Source organism: Hypanus sabinus, chromosome 3, assembly GCF_030144855.1.
Source record: "Hypanus sabinus isolate sHypSab1 chromosome 3, sHypSab1.hap1, whole genome shotgun sequence".
Classification (NCBI taxonomy): Eukaryota; Metazoa; Chordata; class Chondrichthyes; order Myliobatiformes; family Dasyatidae; genus Hypanus; species Hypanus sabinus.
Genome location: NC_082708.1, coordinates 178,848,176 through 178,865,883, shown reverse-complemented (window position 1 = coordinate 178,865,883; position 17,708 = coordinate 178,848,176). Strand labels below are relative to the sequence as shown.

Sequence of the window (17,708 nt, the reverse complement as noted above, 5' to 3'; positions counted from 1 at the left end):
TGACCCCTTTTGGACATTGTTCAAAGCTGCGTTTACATTAGTAAAAGTAATAATGGTTTATGTTCAAACATGAGAGATCTGACGCACACTTTAGTGAGTGTTATGTCACCCATGCAGGTTGTCGCTTGTAAAAGTGCTATTCTCTTTTCCCAGTTCCTCTGTCTGAACCGCATTTGCTCTCAAGATGACACTTTTCATTCCAGAACAACTGAGATGTCCTTTTTCTTCAAAGAAAGGGGTTTCACTTCCGCCATCATCAATGCTGCCCTTACCCACATTTCTTTTATTTTGCGTACATCTGCCCTCATTCCATCCTCCCATTGCCACATCAGGGATAGGATTCCTCATGTCCTCACCTGACACCTCAGAAGCCTCCGCATCCTGCACATAAATCTCCATAACTTTCACATGTTTCCCTTTCTCACTTTATCTCCTTACCTGCCCATTACCTCCCCCGGTGCTTTCCCCACTTCCCTTTCTTCCATGGTCTTCTGTCCTCTCCTATCAGATACCCTCTTCTCCATCCCTTTACCTCTTTCACCAATCAACTTTCCAGTTCTTTACTTTGCTCCCTCCCCTTCTTCTGGTTTCACCTATCACCTACCACCTTGTACTTCTTCCTCCCCTCTCCCCACTTTCTTATTCTGACTCCTGCCCTCTTCCTTTCCAGTCCTGATGAAGGGTCTTGACCTGAAATATTGACTGTTTACTCTTTTCCATAGTTCCTCCAGCATTTTGTGTGTTGCTTTAGACATGGGTATGACTTCATCCTTTCTAATTTACAAGCCCTGTCATTGTGGTTAGTGCTTGAACTGAGAATAGGCCAAATTTTTCTGCTTGGAAAATAAAATCAGAAAAATAAATCGTGACTAAATTCACTGTCAATAATTAACCATATGCCCTGTTCAAACTGATAGTGTACACTTAGAAGCAAATCTATTTTTTCACTTGATTGCATCATCATTCATACAGTAGTGGGAACCTTGAACCTTGAAGAGAATTCTTAAAAAAATTAAATGTGTTTTGCTTCTCTAATTACATTAATTAAAATTTACAAACCTAATAAACTATTAACCAGCAAAACGAGAAATTCTGCAGATGCTGGACATCCAAAGCAACACACACAAAATGTTGGAGGAACTCAGCATGTCAGGCAGCATCTATGGAAAAGAGTAAGCAGTCGATATCTTGGGCCGAAACCTTTCTCCAGGACTGAGAAGGAAGGGTGAAGATGCCTGAATAGAAAGGTTGGGTGGGGGGGGGGGGGGGGGAGGGAAAAAGACTGGCTGGAAGGTCATAGGTGAAGCCAGGTAGATGGGGTAGGTCAGAGACTGGAGAAGAAAGAATCTGATGGGAGAGGAGAGTGGACAAAAGTGGAAGGGGAGGGAGGAGGGGGTCTAGGGGGAAGTAAAATAGGTAGTTGAGAAGTGAAAGGTCAGGGTGGGGAATAGGGGAAGGTGGGGTGGGGAGAAGGTATTTGTTTACCGGAAGCGGAAATTGATATTCACGTCATCAGGCTGGGGGATACTCAGTTGGAAAAGGTGGTGGTTGCTCGTCCACCCTGAAGGTGGCCTCAACTTGGCACGAAAAGAGGCCAATGATTGATATGTTGGAATGAAAATCAGAATAAAAATGTTTGGCCACTGTGAAGTCCCACTTGTGGTGGGTTATTCTAAACCAACAAATGGGTATATGATTGTGCATTAGCATATTTAATCAAGATTTAGTATGTGTAATTAAATACTAAACTCTGAACTGGTTTTGCAACCTATGGACTGACTTTTAAAGACTTTGAAAATTCATGCTATTAGTATTATTTATTTATTATCTTTGTATTTGCACAGTTTATCTTTTGCACTTCGGTAGCTTGTTAGACTTTAGTTTTTCATTGATTTTATTGTATTTTGGTTTTACTGTGAATGCTTACAAGACAATGAAACTTAAAGTAGTATGGATATGGCAACAGATAGTAAATTTTGGTAGTAAATTTACTTTGAACTTGAAGCTTTGAAAGGGATGCAGTAAATTGCTTTGTCTCAAACTGGCCTTCTTTCTCTACTATTGACTCAAACATACAGCACAGAAACAGGCCTTTCAGCTTATCTAGTCTGTGCTGAAGTATTTAAGCTGCCTAGTCCCGTTGATCTGCATCCGATTCGTGGCCCTCCAGAGCTCTGCCATCTATGCACCTATCCAAACTTCTCAAAGTTTGAAATCGAGCTCGCATGGACCACATGTGCTGGCAGGTCATTCCACACTCTCACCCTCTGAGTGAAGAAGTGTCCCCTTATAATTTTCACCTTTCACTCTTAACCTGTGACCTCTAGTTTTAGTCCTACCCAACCTTAGTGGAAAAAGCCTGCTTTCATTTACCCTTCTCTCCCCCTCATAATTTTGTATACCTCTATCAAATCTCCCTTCAATATTCTACATTGTAAGGTATAAAGTCCAAACCTATTCAATCTTTCCTTACAGTTCAGGTCCTCTTTCCCTGGCAATGTCCATGTAAACAACAGCTTATTTATTGATGTTTATTATAAACCCACGGACTCTCACAGCTAACTGGATTATACCTCTTCTCGCCCTGTTACTTGTAAAAACGCCACCCTCTTCTCTTAATTTCTGTGTCTCTGCTGCATCTTCTCTCAGCTTGAGACTTTTCATTATAAAACAAAAGAAATAACCTTTTTCACCAGGCTATTATACCCCCTGGTGTGACTTCCGTTCCTCCACCATCAACGCTGCCCTAAACCGCATCTCTTTCATTTCACACATGCCACCCCACCAGCCTCCGCATACAGCACATAATTCTCTGGAATGTCCACCATCTCCGACGGGATCCCACCATCCTTCCCTCCCCCCACTTTCTACTTTTTGCAGGAATTGCTCCCTATGTAACTCCCTTGTCTATTCAGCTCTCCCCACTGATCTCCCTCCTTGTACTAATCCTTGCAAGTGGAATGAGTGCTGCACCTCCTCCCTCACTAGCATTCAGGGCCCCAAACAGTCCTTCCAGGTGAGGCAACACTTCACTCGTGAGTCTGTTAAGGCCAAATACTGTGTGTGGTGCTCCCGGTGTGGCTTCCTGTATATTGGTGAGAAACGACATAGTTTTGGAGACCACTTTTGCTGACCACCAATGCTACATCCACCAGAAGAAGCAGGATCTCCCAGTGGCCACTCATTTAATTCCTTTTCCAATTCCCATTCTGATATGTCTATCCATGGCCTCCTCTACTGTCATGATGAGGCCACACTCAGGTTGGAGGAACAGCACCTTGTATTGCGTCTGGGTAGCCTCCTACCTGATGGCATGAACATTGATTTCTCGAACTTCAGGTAATGCCATTCCCCCTCCCCTTTTCCCTCTCTCACCTTATCTCCTTGCCTGCCCATCATTTCTCTCTGATGCTCCTCCTTTCTTCCATGGTCTTCTGTCCTCTCTTATTAGATTCCCCCTTCTCCAGCCCTGTATCTCTTTCACCAATCAACTTCCCAACTCTTTTACTTCATCCCTCCCCCTCTTGGTTTCACCTATCACCTTGTTTTTCGCTCTCCCCCCGACCTTTTTAATCTACTCCTCATCTATTTTTTCTCCAGTCCAACCGAATGGACTGAAACGCTGACTGTAGTTTATTCCATAGATGCTGCCTGGCCTGCTGTGTTCCTCTAGCATTTTGTGTGTGTTGCTTGGGTTTCCAGCATCTGTAGATTTTCTCCTGTTTGTCCTTGTAAATTTTCTCTGTACTCTTTAAACTTTGTTTACATCTTTACATGCAGGGAGGTGGCCAAAACTGCACACAATACTCCAAATTGGTATTTGCCAATGTCTTATACAACTTCTACCTAACATCCCATCTCCTGTATTCAATACTTTGATTTAATGAAGGTCAGTGTGCCAAAAGCTTTCTTTATGACCCTATCTAATATGACATCACTTTCAATGAATTAAGGACCTCTATTTCCAGATCCCTTTGTTCTACCTCACTCCCTCGTGCATTGCCATTCACTGTGTAAGACCTACCTGGTTGGTCCAACCGAAGTGCAGCATCTTGCACCTGTCTGCATTAAATTCCATCTGCCATTTTGCGGCCCATTTTTCCAGCAGGTCCAGATCCTGCTGCAAGTTCTGATTGTCTTCCTCACTGTCCACAACACCCACAATCTTAATTGGTATTTGTCCCTCTACCACCACCTCTGGCAGGACGTTCCATGCACGTATCAATCTAAAAAAAACACTGCATTAAGCAATATGGGCTCCTTTGGTAATGAAACAGACTCATTATCAGATTCTATGAATTTCAGTCATTTTTGACTGCAAACAACCAGGTATTATTACTGTCATCCCTTTAACATAGCAATACATGATAAATTTAAGGTGATGAACAGATCTGATATTTAAGATTGAAGCTTACTCTTTGAGTAACTAGCTGTCATTCTTTGATTTAATCAAAGTATGGGTCTTTAAGAATATTAGTGCTGTATGCATTTACTACTTATATTTTAGTGTTCAGTTTGATAATTGTGTCACTTGTACAGAATGAAACGCAAGCTATTATATTGCCTGGTGCAGCTTACTCAAATTGGTGAAGGGTATTTCAATAATATGGATTAGTGAAGACTTACCATATCTTTAGTTAATTTCATCCCATTTGAAACTTCCTGCTTGCCACATTTAATCCTGAGTAACCCTGTCCATTTCTCACCATGATATGCACTCAGTGACCAGATTGTTAAGTACACTGGTACACTTGGGTCATTATTGGAAATATTTAATCAAACAACCATTTGGCAGCAATTCAATGCATAAAAGCATGCAGACATGGTCATGAGGTTCAGTTGTTGTTCAGGCATAATATCAGAGTGGGGGAAAGAAAAGTCATCTAAGTGACTGTCAGTGGTATAATTGTGGATATGTGGCGACCCATTTCCTGGCACATCCGAACCGACTCACAATTAGATAGCCTACGGGGGTTTGCGAGCACAGAGCTTTGGAGCCTCTGCGCCATGGGGGGCAGGTTGAGGGAGGCTTAAAAGTGAGGCTGAAGATTTCGAATAAAGTTTTTTCCTTCGACTGCAGTTACCGACTCCGTGTCGTAATTTTAGCGCTGCGTGTAGCACACCGCTACAGATACCTGATAGGGTGGTTTAAGAATCTTAGAAACTGCTGATCGCCTGTGATTTTTATGCACAGCATTTTTTTAGGGTTTACTGAGAATTATGTGAAAAATTAAAAAAAATCAAGTCAGCTGTTGTTCTGTGGGCAAAAACACCTTTTTAATGAGAATGGTCAGACTGGTTCAAGGTGACAGTAACTCAAATAACTACGAGATACAACAGTGGTGTGCAGAAGAGCATCTGTGAATGCACAACACGTTGAGTCTTGAAGTGGATGGACTACAGCAGCAGAAGTCCTTGAACATACAGCCAGTGGCCATTTTATAAGGTACAGGAGATACTTTATGGAGTGCCCACTGAGCATATTTTATGCTAAAGTGTAACTTCGTAGTGGTCACAACATTGTCTGAGTTCTCTTGAGCATTTCAGAAGCAGCAATAATATTTTGGCAGCTGGGATTGATAGAAAGCTGGTGAGAAAGTTAATCTTTCAAAGGCATCTTGCTTTCTTCACACCATCTAAACTGTTTCTTTGTCCAGGCAGTTACTCTGATCTACTGTTCCAGTTCCCCTCCCCAGCCTCCTGCATCTGTTAGCTCCATCCCTGCACTGTAAATCACTTTCTATAATGCAGTTTACGTTGTAAATGCTGCTGATATTTCTGCATTTATACACTTATTCTGTATTTGTACTTCTAACTTTATTTTTATGCAATTCCTTATTCTTTGTAATTGTTGAATGTTGTTATATTTTGTTACATGCAGCGCCAACACACCACAGCAACTTACTAATATGTGCATCTGAATATGGCAAATAAAATTGACCCTTGAGTTGATCCTTTTAGTGCAGACTTACTCTTAGACACATAACATCAGGTACTTTTGATAAACTGATGATGTGGTACTATTTTCTGTTAGTAGAAACCTTGGATTCATTGCGCTACAAAATGTGAATTTTTTTTCTCCCTCTATCTCACTTTGCAGCTGAGGCTTAACTAACAGTCACTAATGGTGGTAGTTCATTCTGGTGAGAGTGAGGAAAATGATTCTTTAATATATATAACTTAAGTTTACTTAAGAGAAACGTTTCTGAAGTTTTTATTAAATTATTACATTTTACGATTGGTTCTGATTTTAGTGCTAATGCTTGTCCTATTTACCCTTGGGAGGATGGTGGTGAACTGCTGCCTTGAACTGAGGTGTTGTCGAGTAGAGAGTTCCAAGATCTTGACCAGTGGCAGTGAAGGACAGAGAATATTCTCTGATATGCAGTATGGTAGTCAGCAGGCAAGTTCTTAATACAGGTGGTCTCCAGGTTACGTACAAGTTCTGTTCCTGAGTCTGTCTTTAAGTCGGATTTGTACGTAAGTCAGAACAAGTACATCCGGTATTATTTAGTGTCAGTTAGTCAAATGTTTGTCTTAGTATATGGAATATATTTTTACCTTTCTATGCACATAAAACACTTAAGAAACGTATGTATTCCAATAATTAAGCCTCTGCGTTGCTTAGTAATAATTGCAGCTTTCATCGGGGCAGGGCCTTTCACATGCTCCATTATTCTCACTTTATCCTTTAAAATTGTTCCGATTGTTGACCGACTGCAGCCTAACGCTTTTCCAATGATCGATGGCGTTTCACCTCTTTCCAAACGCTTTATTATTTCCACTTTATTTTCAATCGCGATCGCTTCCCGTCAATGGAACAGAAACACTACGGGCGGTGGGTCCCGAGCTGCTCCGGCTCCCAAGGTCCACTGGGTCCTAAGGACCACCACACTGTGACAGGCTAAATGGGACAAGTGGGGGCTGTGCTGGGTTTGGGTATTTGATCCTCCACAATATTCCACGTGGGAATTTAAACTGGAGGTGGCAGTGTTTTTTTTTAACGAGGTCGAGTTGCACACTCGGCATCAACCCGGCACGGATGAAATGGGAGTCACTGGATGACATCAACCCGGCATGGGAGCAGTCTGTCACTGGATCAAACCTCTGTTCTCCAGCCCGGCGCTGATCTCACTGTGCCAGCAGCCGACCGGAACAGGGGTGGGGGTGGGGGGGGACACATGGGGTCAGGGTGAATCTTAGTAAGAAAGATTTAAGCCAAATACAAAGTTAAACACTCAACACAGTATCAATGGCAATGACTTAAAATGGCAGACGGCGTTCTCCTTCCTCGGTTCGTAAGTACGAGTTGTCCGTAAGTCGGACATTTGTAACTCGGGGACTACCTGTACTCTTTCTCTTATTGGAAATAGAGGTCTTAGATTTGAAAGGTGATATTGGCAGTGTATACGTGAATGAGGCATGCTTCCATGAGAATATTTCTACACTGCATCAGGATATGCATAGATAGCTGAATGAATGGGAGAAAACTTGATAAAGTTTATTGTGGAAAAGTGTGAGATCTTCATTTCTTTCTGAGGAATCAAAATGGAGAGAGATGGCAAATTAATGAAATTCAAACTGAAGCTTTATTTACCACAGGAACATCAAAACAACAATGAGGTGTGTTGATTGTGTTAATAACCTGGTGTGCTGGGAGCAGTCCCCTAGAGTCGCCATACATTCTGGCCCCACAGTGCTTGGTAGAAGTTCAGATGGATATACTGTTGGTTTTCTTGCAAATGAAGCAGAATGCTAACAGCCAAATGCAACAAATAGTTGAGACAAACAACTTATTGGACTTTAATGCATGAGAGATAGAGTTTTAAACTTATTGCAATTGTTCAAAGAGCTTGAGAGGCTACACAGGGTCCAGTTTCGATTATCTTATTTAAAATAGGATATACCAGAATTGGATGCAGTCCAGGAGAGATTGAATATAGGTACCATGATAGCGTAGCAGTTAGCGCGAGCTATTGCAGCTCAGAGAGTCAGAGTCCCGCTTTCAACTCCAAAGCTGTCTGTAAGGAGTTCATACTTTCCTCCTTGAAAATGCCTGGGTTTCCTTCCACAGTCCAAAGACATGCTGGTTAGTAAGCTAATCGGTCATTGTAAACTGTCCCGAGATTAGGCCTGTGTTAAATAGGTTGTTTGCAGGGCCGAGTGGCTTGTTGGAAGGGCCTGCTCTCACGATGCCTCTAAATAAATAATTCAACGAACAAAGAAGCTGTCTCAAGATTTGAGAAAGTCAAATTTATATTCTTTGGAGTTTAGAAGAATGAGGAAAGATCTTATTGAAACATAAGATTAGACGGGGTGCAGCAGATGTTAAATGTTTCCACTGGTGGGAGAGTTTCAAATAAGGGGAAATTGTTATAAGGTGGTTTAAATTGAGCTGCACAGGAATTTCTTCTTTCAGGGTGTGGCCTATCGCTTGCATTCTCGGCTCTGGAGAGTTGTGGAGGCCCTGCCTTTTGTAGGAGGTAGATAATTTATTTTGAGTGATCAGGGAATTGAAGGCGATTGGAACTGGTGCAATAGAGGAGTTGAGGCCTGAGGCAGATCAGCTTTGATAATATTGAATGGCACAGCAAGCTTGAAGGAAACCTCCCGGTCTTGTTCTCTTTTGTTGTGTTCTGGATAGAGCACACTGCAGCAACTTTGTGCTGTTGGTGGAGGGAATGAATATTTTGGTGCAGTATGGGTTGCTAATCAAATGGGATGAATTCTCCCAGATGGTTTTAGCTACTTGAGAGTTGCTGGTGCAGCACTTATTTGGCCAAGCAGTATTAAAGATATTTCTATCATGCTCTTGACTTGTGCATTGTGGAGCCAGTTTATGTAGATTGGTATCGCATCAAGGGCTGAAGGGCCCATACTATTCTGTTCTCTATCCAGAATTCCCTACAATACTACCCCTCAGTTCTCCTTTAAATTTTCTGCTCTCCCTTAAATCCATGTCTGCTAGTGTACAGAGGACATAAGTTTAAAGGCATTTATTTGTACAGGGTTGACCAGCATGTGAATCAAAATCAGGTTTACTTTCACCGGCATACGTCGTGAAATTTGTTAACTTAGCAGCAGCAGTACGATGCAATACATGATATAGAAAAATAAATCAATTGCAGTAAGTGTATATGTGTATATTAAATAGTTAAATTTAAAAAAGTGCAAAAGATGAATAAAAAAGTGAGAATTGACTTTATTTCGTACATCCTTTACATACATGAGGAGTAAAAATCTTTGTTACGTGTCCATCTAAATGTGCCCTGTGCAATCATAGTAATTTATAATAATTTAAAATAAATAGAACAGTCAATGTAATATGGAGTACATTCAAATCAACATGAGTTCATCAGTCTGATGGTCTGGTGGAAGAAGCTGTTCCGGACCCTGTTGGTCCTGGCTTTTATCCTGCGGTGCTGCTTCCGTGATGGTAGCTGCTGGAATAGATTGTGGTTGGGATGACTTGGGTCCCCAGTGATCCTACGGGCCCTTTTTATACACCTGTCCTTATAAGTGTCCTGAATCATGGGAAATTCACAACTACAGATGGGCTGGGCTGTCCGCACTACTCTCTGCAGAGTCCTGCAATTAGGGGAGGTACAGTTCCCATTACCAGGCAGTGATGCTCTCAATTGTGCCCCTGTAGAAAGTTCTCAGGATTTGGGGGTCCTTACCAAACTTCCTCAACTGTCTGAAGTGAAAGAGGTGCTGTTGTGCTCTTTTCACCACACAGCTGGTGCGTACAGACCACGTGAGGTCCTCAGTGATGTAGATGCTGAGGAACTTGAAGCTGTTTACCCTTTCAACCCCAAATCCATTGATGTCAATAGGGGTTAGCCCATCTCCATTCCTCCTGTAATCCACAACCAGCTCCTTTGTTTTTGTGACATTGAGGGAGAGGTTGTTTTCTTTTGTGTCAGAGAGATGACTTCTTCCCTGTAGGCCACCTCATTATTGTTTGAGATAAGGCCAGTCTATGTAGCGTTGTTGGCAAGTTTAGTTAGCAGATTGGAGTTGTGGGTGGCGATACAGTCATGGGTATACAGGGAGTAAAGGAGGGGCTCCTGTATTGGCTTCACGAGTCCATTTAGGAATTGGATGGCAGAGGGGAAGAAGCTGTTCCTGGATCACTGAGTGTGAGCCTTCAGGCTTCTGTACCTCTTTCCTGATGGTAACAATGAGAAGCAGGCATGTCCTGGGTGATGGGTCTCCTTAATGAATGATGTTGCCTTTCTGAGGCACTGTTGCTTGAAGATGTCTTGGATACTATGGAAGCTAGTACCCAAGAATGAGCTGACTAATTTTACAACTTTCTGTAGCCCCACCAGTGATGCAGCCAACCAGAATGCTCTTCACAGTACATCTGTAGAAGTTCCGAGTGTTTTACGTGACAAACCAAATAACAGTTATTACTTCTTGCATTTTCCTCATTTATTGATTAGGTATAATGATATAAAAGTATTTTAGTAACAGTAAATGCTCAAATTAGTTTATGGTGAGTAGCTCTTCTTTACAGCATTTAAATTGCTCACGGCCAAATTTTATGTGTAGATCATTAATGATCTATGATTAAACTCTCTTTGGTTTTCTTTTTAAGTGGAAGTAGTCTCAGAATCAGGCTTAATATCACAGGCAGTGGCCATTTAGAAATTGGAGAGGGGAAGAAGCTGTTCCTGAATTGTTGAGTGTGTGCCGTCAGGCTTCTGTATCTCCTTCCTGATAGTGGCAATGAGAAGAGGGCATGTCCTGGAGATCCTTAATGATGGATGCCACATTTCTGAGGCACCATTGCTTGAAGGTGACCATGACACTACAGAGGCTAGTGCCCGTGATGAAGCTGGCTAATTTTATAGCTTCGTGCAGCTTACTTCGATCCTGTACAGTAGCCACCCCCCTGGCAGAATATACACTCTCCAGGTTACAAAAGACCCGCCTTTCTTACAGCCCATACCTGTAAATAAACATTTCAGAGATCATACGACATAGGAGCAGATTTAGGCCATTCAGCCTTCTAAGTCTGCTTTGCCATTTTATCATTCTCAATCCCATTATTTTTGATGCCCTTAACTAATCAAGAACCTATCAACCTCTGCTTTACATATACTCAGTGACTTGGACTCCACAGTCATCTGTGGCAATGAATTCCATAGATTCTCTGCCCTCTGCCTAAAGAAATTTCTCCTCAAATCTGTTCCGAAGGGACATCCTTCCATTTTGAGGCTGCACCTTCTGGCCTTAGACCCTGCCACCCCCACGTGAAACATCCTCTTCAAATCCACTTCCTATATTCTTTAGGTTTCATTGCGATTCCTCTCCCATCATTCTTCCAAACAGGGTTGTAGGCATCTTCTGTCACCTGGGAATTGAGTTTGTGACTACATTTCCAACTTGCATACTGTCTAGTTTGAATTGCTCACAGGAAAGGAACCCTACTATAACCTAGGGTGGATCTGTATTGCTGTTTCTCATTGATGTTATCCTGGTGAAATGAAGAGGGGAATACAGTAGAATACTGATCAAGTTGATAGCTTGAGTACCAAACCATTAATCAATTTCAAGTTCCAACAAAGCTGTTGGGCATTAAGTAATTGAACTTGGAGATTTTAAAGAAGCTACTCCCAGGAATGGGAATAAAATTACCAGATTGTCATCGACCAAAAATAAATTTGAATCATTAATATCTTTGAGGACGTATTAGCCTTTGTGATTCTAAACACATTCCTAACTACCATCTCAGTTTAGGGGTGATAAAGGATAGATTCTAAGTACCAATGTTCCCATAAATAAATTATGGTTACGGTTACGGATCCCACAACCCACCGAGGTCATAGGGGCACTATGCAGATGAGCACTGCGCCATTTGCCTCCATCTCTCATGGTTGTGGGCGAGTGCCTGGGTTTTGGCAAAGCTCTCTCCGATCCACTCTGCTATGTTGCCTGTCCATTTCTTCCTTGATCTGCCCCTTTTACTTTTCCTCAGCACCGTTCCCTGAAGAATTTTCTTTGTGAGTCCACTTGATCTTGTTATGTGGCTATACCATCTCAGTTTCCTCTTCTTTACTGTGGACAGTAGATCTTCGCTGGATGATGGTTCTTCATACTTAGTTGTTTGAAACATGGTCTGTATAGCAGATGCCAAGGAGCCTTCTGAAGCATCTCATTTCTAATGCCTGGCTTCTCACTGTTACACTGTGCTGATCTCCATGGTATATCTGGTGGATGTATCGTTCTGCCGGTTCACAAGGCAAGCCAATTCATCCTTATTTCCTGTCAGTCCATTAATGTCATCAGCGAGCGTGAGATTTGTTATGATCTGTCTTCCGATGCTGACTGTGTCGCTATGGTCTTCCAGGTCATCTGTCATTATTTGTTCCAGGAAAATGTTGAACAGCGCAGGTGAAAGGCAGTCTTGTCAGACTCTAGGATACACTCTCCAGTTGTGCCTTAAACAAGTACTACCCTCCTAGCTTTGGTGTGGATCTGCTGATGGTTTGGGTCAGCTTCTGGCCCATGTTCTATTACTTCATTGTGGCCCACAGTGCATTAAGCCACACCCTGTCAAAGGTTGTTTTTCTCGCACGACACCTGGAGGTTGAATATCTGTTGCATTATACTTCTTCCACTTCTGAATCCAGTGAGTTCTTGGTGATTAATTCTTCTGCCTGTGGTTTTAGTCTGCAAGATGACTTTCAACATCACTTTGCTTGCATGGCTGATGATGGTTCTGTAATTCTGGCACTGCTGTAAGTTGCCTTTCTTGGGGAGAGTGATGATGAGTGATTTTGTCCAGGATGTTGGCCATTCCCCGGTCTGCCAGATTTGTTGCAGATATTGGTGAGGATGTCTATCACTTTCTCTCCTCCGTGTTTGATCAGTTCAGCTGGGATGTTGACCATTTCTGCAGCTTTCCTATTCTTTAGCAATTTTATGTCTGCTTCTGCTTCTAAGACTAAGTAGCTGGTGGTGGACCTGAGGAGGGCCAAGACACCAGTGACCCGTTTCCATCCAAGGGTCAGTGTGGACATGGTGCCTGGGGATACGAATTGACAATAAACTGGACTGGTCAAAGAACACTGAGGCTGTCTACAAGAAGGGTCAGAGCCGTCTCTATTTTCTGAGGAGACTGCGGTCCTTTAACATCTGCCGGTTGATGCTGAGGATGTTCTGCAAGTCTGTGGTGGCCAGTGCTATCATGTTTGCTGTTGTGTGCTGGGGCAGCAGGCTTGAGGGTAGCAGACATCAACAGAATCAACAAACTCATTCGCAAGGTCAATGATGTTGTGGGGGTGGAACTGGACTCTCTGACGGTGGTGTCTGAAAAGAGGATGCTGTCCAAGTTGCATGCCATCTTAGACAATGTCTTCCATCCACTCCATACTGTACTGGTTAGGCACAGGAGTACATTCAACCAGAGACTCATTCCACTGAGGTGCAACACTGAGTGTTATAGGAAGTCATTCCTACCTGTGGCCATCAAACTTTACAACTCCTCCCTCAGAGTGTCAGACATTCTGAGCTAATAGGCTGGTCCTGGACTTATTTCCACTTGGCATAATTTACTTATTATCACTTAATTATGTCTGGTTTTATTTTGCTATATTTCTACTCTATTCTTGATTGGTGCAACTGTAATGAAACCCAATTTCCCTTGGGATCAATAAAATATGTCTGTCTGTCCTGCTTCTTCCTGCTGAACTGGAAAGTCATTGTCGTTTGACAATTCCTGGCTTGTGAATACACTGGGTTTCCTTGATTGTAGAGGTCTGAATAATACTCAGTCCCTATGTTGAGAATGTCCTCATCTTCTGCGAGACAGTTTCCTCCTTTGTTTTGGATGGTGCTGGCTCGTGACCGTCTCTGTTTAGTGAGATACTTCACAACTTGAAATGCACATCTGCTGCTGTTCTTGTTCAGGCTATCTTTCATTTCTGTGCACTGTCTCTTAATCCATTCTTGCCGAAGCAGGGGAACTGCAGGAGCTCACATATGAGCTAGAGAGGTACGCCTGGCACATCTTGGAACTCTGTGAAGTCAGGTGGAAAAACCTCGATGAACATCTTACTGAGCAAGGCCATTTACTATACTGACAAACATGCCAGTGGCATAGGATTTCTTGTAAACAAGAGCACCAAGAACTCAGTATTCAGGTGCCACGTAGTTTCCAGCAGGCTTATTTCCATTCACCTTAGAGCAGTACCTTTCAATATCACAATAATACAGGTGTGTGCACCAACAACTAAAGATGACCAAGTGGAGAAATTCTGCACCCAACTCTAGGGTATTATTGACAAGGTGGACAAAAAGGACATTCTAATCATCCAGGCGGACTTGAATGCCAAGGTGTGTGTAGAAGCACTGAAAGACTGGAAGGAGTTCTGTGGCCCTACTGTAATGCTGTAACCAACGAGTGAGGATTTTGCATACTTGAGTTCGTCAGCTACAACAACATGCTACTTGCAAACACCCTTGAAGAGCACAAAGCATCGTGATGTTGGACCTGGCATGCACCCAATGGAGCACATCATAGCCAGATTGTTTACGTTCTGGCGCAGAACTGGTTTTGATCTGGGATCAAGAGAGCCACAACAAGGATGTCCCCAGGGGCTAATATTGGAAGTGACCATGACCTAGTGATAATGAACTTTGGAATCAGTCCGAAGAAAATCAAGAAGGCCAAGAACATCAGAATGAACTTCAGCCTGGACAGACTGAAGGTTCCCTTTATTGCTGAATCCTTCAAAGCTACAGTTGGTGGAAAATTTGTACCATTGTTGATGCTTGACGAAGATGCTGAAACATTGACAGCTAAGTTCAATGAAGTGATGACATAAACTGTCAATGACATACCTGGAAAACACATTTGAAAAACCCAACCCTGGAAATGTGTGACACTAGAAGAGACCTGGAGAAAGCTAAGAACACAAGAACAGGAGCTGTAGCTTACAGAGAGAGCAGCAAGAAGATCAGGAAAAACATGTTCAAGGTCAAGGAAGAATACATTGAGAGATGTGAATAAATATGGAATTTAAAAGTTATTTTAAAATAATATGGCACCCAACGCTTATACATCGAAGTCTAAACATTTTACAGGGCTTTTGATAGTTTGATTTTAACAGCATCAGTTAAATGGATCTAATTTTATGGCAGTTAAGATCACAGAAACTTACTTGGAAAAAGAAAATAAAGAAAAGATTTTGAATGTAAATTTAAAAAAGTTTTTTGATAGTAAAGCAAGTTTAGATGGAGACTAAAGACAGACAGACATATTTTATTGATCCCGAGGGAAATTGGGTTTCGTTACAGCTGACCCAACCAAGAATAGTGAAGAAATATAGCAATGTGGCGACCCACTTTCTGCGCAGGTGAACCGGCTCACAAATAGCCCGCGCGCAGGGAGAGACTTTGGTAATGCACCTCCCGGAGAGGGCGGGAGCTAGGGATTAAAAGCCAGCGCCGCCAAGTTTGAATAAACTAGTCCTGAAACGACTTAGCGACTGCGTGTCGTTGTTTCTAGCTCTGCATGTAGTACATCGCTACATTGCTGACCCCAACGGTCCAAACGGGATTTAGACCAAAGATGACTGACTCCTCATCTGTTCATGTAGTTTTGCTAAAATTGCTGACTTTCTGGAAGCTGCGACCACGCATGTGGTTTAGCTAAGCAGAAGCCCAGTTCCAGATTCGGCAGATCTCTTCTGATTCCACGAGTTACTATTACGTGGTGAGCGCCCTTGACCAGGAGATAGCCGCCTAGGTTGTGGATTTCATACAGTTGCCCCCGGAAGAAGGCAAATATGAAGCATTCAAAGCGCTGCTCATTGGGACCTTTGGCCTCTCATGGCGTGAGCGAGGTGCCCGCCTGCTGCACCTGGACGGTTTGGGACACCAGCCGCTGTCAGCATTGATGAACGAGATGCTGGCCCTGGCTGACGGACATAAGCCCTGCCTCATGTTTGAGCAAGCGTTCCTGGAGCAACTGCCCAAGGACATACATCTGCTGCTGGCCGACGCAGATTTCAGTGACCCCTGGAAGGTGGCGGCCAAGGGCAGACGTGCTGTGGAAAGCCAAGAGGGAGAGCGTGGCGTCCGTTTGTCAGATTACCAAGCCACGTGCCCAACAACAGACCAGACCAGGCCCGGCAGGAAGGTGCGCACAACACAGGCAGGAGTGAGGAGGACAGTGAACAGTGGTGTTTGTACCACCAGTGGTGAGGCACAGAAGCCCACCGTTGTCGCCCGCCCTGCAAGGGCCAGGGCCAGCTGCCGCTAATGGCTATAGCGGCTGGCCACCAGCACAGCCTCTTGTACGCCTGGGGCACACAGTTGGGACATCGCTTCTTGGTCGACACTGGAGCGGAAATCAGCGTCTTACCCCCAATGGGGTACGACACCCGCAACAGGAAGCCAGGAACCCACCCTGAGGGCCGCAAATGGCAGCTCGATATGGACCTACAGCACCCGCACAGTGCAGCTGCAGTTCGGCGCCAGCCGGTTCACGTGGGACTTCACACTGGCCGCCGTGGCCCAGGCACTCCTGGGGACGGACTTCTTGCGAGCTCACAGCCTGCTTGTCGACTTGCAAGGGAAAAGACTGGTACATGCCGAGACTTTCCAGACGTTCTCCCTGGGTGAAGCCAAGTTGCCGACTCCACACCTGGACTCCATCATGCTGTCGGACAATGAATTCACCAGAATCCTAGCAGACCTTCCATCGATTCTGACACTGCAGTTCACAACAGCCATGCCCAGACACTGAGTACAGCACCACATCCTGACCACCCCTCCACGCCCGTGCACGAAGGCTCCCCCAGGAAAAGCTCTGCCTGGCAAAGGAAGAGTTCAAGAGGATGGAGGAATTGGGGATCGTATGGAGGTCCGACAGCTAATGGGCCTCCCCCCTGCACATGGTGCCCAAAGCAGCTGGGGGCTGGAGTCCATGTGGCAACTACCGTAGACTGAACGAGGCTACAACACCAGACCGCTATCCTGTGCTGCACATACAGGACTTTGCAGCAAACCTGCACGGGGCAAGAAACTTTTCCAAAGTAGACCTCAACCATCAAATCCCGGTTCACCCTGAAGACGTCCCTAAAACAGCATTCATCACCCCGTTCGGCCTGTTCGAATTCCTCCGAATGCCGTTCGGCCTGAAGAATGCCGCACAGACGTTCCAATGGCTAGTGGATGTGGTGGGACACGACCTAGACTTTGTGTTAATCTATTTGGACGATATCCTCAATAGCCAGCAGTAGTCGTCAGGAGCATCTGTCCCACCTCCGCCAGTTCTGCTCCTGCCTGAGTGATTTCGGCCTCACAATCAACCTGGCCAAATGCCAGCTCGGTCTCGACACCATTGACTTCCTGGGCCACAGGATTACTAAAGACGGGGCAACACCTCTGCCCACCAAGGTAGATGCGATCCACCACTTTGCCCAACCCAACACAGTCTCCCCTCAGCAGCCTGTATCACGTGCCCTTTGTACACCCTGATGTCAGGTAAAGGCAAGGACATTACTTGGGATGAAGATGCTGTGGCTGCTTTTGTTAAAGCCAAGGAAGCCTTGGCAGATGCCGCGATGCTGATGCAACCCAGAACGGACGTTCCCGCCGCCCTCACAGTGGATGCATCTGACACAGCAGTCTGACACAGGATCTGACACAGCATCTGACACAGGGTGCTGGAGCAACTGATCGAGGGGCGC

The 17,708-nt window shown here is 44.1% G+C and overlaps 1 protein-coding gene across 5 annotated transcripts in view; it reads left to right on the top strand.

Moving 5' to 3' along the window:
- Positions 1-17,708, top strand: part of atrn (attractin) — a 398,356-nt gene that overhangs the window by 118,779 nt on the left and 261,869 nt on the right. The gene's annotated exons all lie outside the window — the stretch shown is intronic.